General features: G+C 46.7%; 1 pseudogene; it reads left to right on the forward strand.

The window, feature by feature from the left end:
- The first annotated feature begins 2,503 nt into the window (after positions 1–2,503).
- On the forward strand, positions 2,504–2,622 carry LOC112473706 (annotated as a pseudogene).
- The last annotated feature ends 2,808 nt before the right edge of the window (positions 2,623–5,430 follow it).

Below are 5,430 nucleotides of genomic sequence, written 5' to 3' on the forward strand. Positions count from 1 at the left end.
CTTGCTGTGCGCGCCCTCACGCAGGCCGGTCTGTCTGCCCTTCTGCTCGTCAGTGTGTCCCCGCTTCCCACATGCCCCTCGAGAGGCTCCTCACTGTCTGCTCTACTGTATTATTTTACAATTTAGTTAATTGTCTGTCTTTTCCACTTACCTCCGTGATGTAAGTGGGTGGGTTTTTTACCTGTCGTATTCCTGGTCAGTGCTTGGCATGGAAAGCACTTAACATGTGCCTATTGAAGGTGTGCGTCTAGAATTACTTCCTCGTCTAACTTGGTTGACTCACTGGCTGGTGACACCCTCTAAAATGAGGAAGATGGGAGGAGGAGGAGACTTCGGGCTTGGTGTGGGGTCCTTAAATCTGAAGTGCGGGCGGGCCTTTGGAGATTCAGGCCAGGAGCTCAAGACGAAGCTCTAGGCTGGAGATAAGGTTTGAGAGACATCATATTGTCCGAAGCCACTCGCCCAGAGGACTTCTGATGTTGGCGGAGGCTCCTAGGGGTCCTGCAGGGTAGGGGGAGTGAGCCTTGGGGAATGAGGGAGGGAGAGTAGGTCAGTGTCCAGTTGGCTGAGGTCACGGAAGAGTTGGACAGAAAAATCTGCTGAATTTGGCTTCTAGGAAGTGGTTAATGACCTTCTTAATTTTTCCAGAGGACCTTACTTCTTAAGGAGGGAAGGGTTAATTCAGAGATGACCTGCATTGTTTCTCCCAAGGTGTCCGGGTGTCATTCTGCCCTGTAGCCTCCGGATTAATATACTCTTAGGTCAAAAATGAATTAGGATTGTATTTTTTTAAGTTAATTTTTGGAGACACATGAAGCAGTTTGGATTTATGCTTTTGAATATGCTTGGTATGTTGTCTGTACTTAAAAAATAAAGCAGATAAGCCAGTATCAATAGAATGAGCATTTTAAGCTGAGTTAAATGCATATATAAAGTAGAGGTTATTTCCTTGGTTCTAAAATATCCCAGTTACCTCAGTTTAACGCGCGCATTGTTCCTGACTTTGATTGCATAGTGTGGACGTTTATGTTCCAGTGTGAAGCTGGCTGCCTGGCTACTAACAGAACTAATGATAGTGAAGTTAGCGCCGCGCCAGATAAAATGGTGCTGTCACCACCTCCGATCTGTGGGTTAGAGAGGGCAACTTCCCCTGGGAAGCACGTGCCCCAGGCCTTTGTGTCCAAAGCCTGGGTGATACGGTGTGGGGTGGCGACTCCTTGGGGTTGCCGTGCGGCGTGTGGCGTCCGGCCGTGTGGGATTGTAGTGCTCGTGCGCTTCACGGAGCCCGGCCATGATTAGGGGGTCGGTGCTGATGCTCCCTTCTTACCGTGAATACAGGCCGTGCTTTCTCTTAAGTTGATTTATTCTTCCTGTTTCTAAAGGATTTGTGTTATTGACCAAACAAAAACTACGTTCAGATAATTTGTTTTTTAAAAATTGAGATAAAGAAAATTTAAGATCTGAACTGTTTTTAAGTGTACAGTTCAGTAAGGCTTAAGTATAGTCACACCATTGTTCTAGGAGTTCTGGAACTTTTTTATTTTGCAAAACTAAAACTATAGCTATTAAAGAACAACTCCCCGTTTCCCTCCAGCTCCTGGCAATCACCTTTGCTTTCTGTCTCTGAACTTGACTGCTTTGCGAACGGCGTGCAGGGCAGTCGACAGTATTTGTCTTTCTGTGACTGGCTTGCTTCACTTAGTGTAATGTCCTCAAGGTTTATCTATGATTGCTATTCTTTTTAACTAAAATATTTAAGTTCTAAAGCTTTTTAAGTATAATATTTTTATGAGTTTCCTATTTACTGTATGATACATTGCTACAAATTGAGTGGTTTGAAGCAATAAGATTTATCTCACAGTGCCTGCAGGGGAGGGTCCGGGCATGGCTGATTTGGATCCTGACACACTCAAGGCTCGTGTGGCTGTGTCACACGTGGGCTGTGGGTGGCAGTTCTGCCCCAGAGCTCGGGGTAGCAGCATTTGGTTCTTTCGGTTGTGGGGCGGAAGTCCTTCTGGTGTCCTTGCTGGCTGGCTGTCCGCTGGGGGCTCTTAGTTCCAGGGGCGGCCGCCAGTCCTTGCCCCGCATTCTTTGCCCTGCAGCCTCCATCCTCGAGGCCGGGTGTGGGGAGCCTCCTGCAGACCAGGTGCGTCCCGCACTTGCAGTCTCGGCCACGTAGACCCAGATCCACAGCGCTCATGGTTCGGTCAGGCCACTGGGCTGCTCCCCCTCGCTCACGGTCAGCTGGTTTGGGGCCTTAGTTACATCTGCCAGGTCCTCTTACTGCAAGACCTAGCTTAGTGCTCTAATAACTGGGAGGCGCTGTGGGTCCACCCGGGGCCAGGAATGAGGGGCATCTCAGTCTGCCTGCTGCACTTCCGTTATATTGTGTTCTTGAAACAAAACCATTCATAACCATCTTCCAGTTAACATTGGAGTAACAGTTTCTGAATACAGACAGCGTTAAATGTTAGGAAATTCTGCTTAAAAAAATTGAGATATAGTCTGTGGCCCTGGCACCCTGAACGTGCCCAATCCCGTCTGACCTTGGAAGCTAAGCAGGGTTGGGCCTGGTTAGTACCTGGATGGGAGACCACCTAGGAAGACCCGGTGCTGTAGGCGTTAAAAAAATTGAGATGTAATTTACGTACAGTGAAACATTAAGATTTTAAATGTACTGTTCATTCAGTTTGATGACTGCATATCGAAATGGAACCCAGAAAGTTCCCTCACGCCCCTGGCGGGGCAGCCATCCCCCCTCAGGCAGCACCGCTCTGACTTCTGTCGCGCTGGGTTAGGTTCCCGATGGCAGAATTTCATGTGCATGAGGCTATGCAGCATGTGTCTCCACATCCGGCCTCTTTCAGCGTCACATTTGGAACTAGTCTTTGTCATCGCAAGTGCCAGAGGTTCCTTCCTTTCCACTCCCAAGCTGGGTCTCGCTGTCGCCTCTGCTGCCGCTCAGCCATTGTCCTCTTGCTGCTCTTCTGGGCTGGAGTCGCTCGTGCCTGGACAAGACTGTGTGAACATACATTTTTATTGCTTTTGGGTAAATACCTAGGAGTGGGCCCTGTCACAGGGTGGATGCATGGTTAACCTTTAAAGAACCTGCCAGCCTTCCGACGTGGTGGTGCGCCTCACACCCCCACCTGCAGTGAACGGGTGTCCGGGCTCCTGCGCCGGTGTCCGCCTGCACCGTGGCCACTCCAGTGGCTGTGTCGTGCCCCCGCGTCCGCAGTCAGTGAGCATTTCCCTGATGGCTGACGGCGGTGAGCTCTGAGTCACAGGCTTACTGGCCTTTCGTGTGCCTGCTTTGGAATTGTTTGTCTTCATTACTGAGTGTAGGAATTTTTATATATTTGGGTACAAGTCTTTTGCCAGACATGTTTTTGCAAATATTTTTTCCCCAATCTGTAGCTTAATTATTTGTTTTTTGGCTGTACCTTTTAATCATAAGTAGTTAATTTTTTATTTTTAATCAGAGGCTTTATTCATTTAATCAAAGCTTGTCCCATCTTTTTTTGCTTTCTTTTAAATTTTATTTTATCTAATGTAACGGGGTTACATTGGTTAATAAGGTCACACGTTTCAGGTGCGCAGTTCTGTAGCACATTGTGTGTCAAGTCTGCTGCTGTCACCGTATATTTGTCCCCTTTACCCTCTTCGACCTCCCCCCACCCACTAGTTTTAAATTTTGATGAGTCCAGTTTATTGTTTTTTTTCTTTTATGGTCCCTGCTTCCTGTTGTCTTCTCTGTTTATGTTTTTCAATCATAAAAAAAAAATGTATGCTCTTTTGGGAAAACTCATGATACGGAAAGATGTGAAGGTGTAAATGAGGGTTGTCCCTTTGCCCATTTGTTCTCTTCTGAGAGAACCGATTTTTTTGAAATGGTTTCTTTCATTGCCTTTCTTCATTTAGGGAGGACAATTATTCCACGTGTAAGTGCTGTTATCATTGGTTAGCACTTAGATGCGTAAACTCAGTCTTACGGTGCCATGTTAATCTGCTGACATTTTTCATTTGGACATAATCTTCCACGGAATGACACTCTATCCTTCAGCGTCAGATCCCGTAATACCGTTAGGTGCTCTCTCAGTCACCGTGTCGCGAAGCTGTTTTTCTTTTCTGTTTGTTCAACCAAGGACTTGTAATAGAAACATCTGCATCATTTGGGCTTATTCATCCTTGTTTTAGGAAGAAGCATGTTCTCTCCTAGTTTCATGCAGTGCTCTTCCCTGTAGCGTCTCCTCCTTAACATTCGCATCTGGAGAGATGGGCCTCTGGTCTCATGGCAAATTAAACGACCTCAGTGCTTTGCCTGGCCCTGGCCAGGACCTCTGCTCAGTGGTGGGGGCGGGGAGCACCTTCCCCAGGTGTAGCCTTGTTCCTTGACAGGCTAAGTAAACTCTTCCTGGGAAACAGGCAGGAGCTGTGGTGAGGAGACTGTAGAGGTGGAGGGTCCACTGGACCTGGAGGCGGCCAGTTCAAGATGGAAGCCCACTCACCTCCTGAGCAAGGCTGTGGGGAGGGGCCCAGCGCTGACCCCTGCCTCTCTCCTCCCCTAGAAGTCTGTGATGGGATCGCCCCCGGGGCAAGTTGCGCTTTATTCTCTCTGTGGCTTTAAGTTTTCGGATGGAAACGGATTCAGAATAGAGGCTGTAATTATGGAGTCTTTCATTTGAACACATTCACTTTATAGATTTCCGTGATTTTTAAGCTAGCACATTCATTCATTCCAGTCCATTCTTGTGAGTCAAGTTTAGAAGAGAAGATGAAAGGATTAGATTAGAATAGAGGGAGATCAGATGAGCAGAGTTGCCATGGAGCTGGTGGGAAGTGATGAGGCAGCAACATCTTCATCGGTAAGGCCCTTGGCCAGCTCTGGCTCGGCCCTCTCAGCTGTCAGTTCCTGGCCCAGAGAGAGGGACCTGATGGAGCACACCCTCCCTTGAGAATAATGATTCTTAGCTGGGAAAGGGTAGGCAGTGTATGGCTGGATAAAATGTATTTGCTATTATAACAGGGTGTTATATTTAGAAAATAAAATAATTCATTATTGTAATACGCACTACAAAAAGGCACGATGTTTGTATTTTTATCCAAACGTGTCATTGTTTGAAAAAGATTGAGGCTTTCCAAGAGACTTTTATATGGATTTTGCTCAAGTATGAACCCTAACTTTGTTATATAAGCCGGGGGCGGGGTGCGGACACCCTCTCCTGCTCCCGCCAGAACAAAACCCACACGTCTGACAATTCTAGAATTACTGTTTTGTTTCACCTCTTTTCAAGGAAGCTGTATTCCCCCTTTGAGTCTTTATAATTTCAGAACCAAAAAATACGTACATTTTTACTGCTAATATAACTATTGGTTACTTTGCTTTTTAGTTACAGTAGATAATGTGTTATGTATTTGGAAATTTCTAGT

This window comes from Pteropus alecto, unplaced genomic scaffold, assembly GCF_000325575.1.
Source record: "Pteropus alecto unplaced genomic scaffold, ASM32557v1 scaffold8, whole genome shotgun sequence".
Classification (NCBI taxonomy): Eukaryota; Metazoa; Chordata; class Mammalia; order Chiroptera; family Pteropodidae; genus Pteropus; species Pteropus alecto.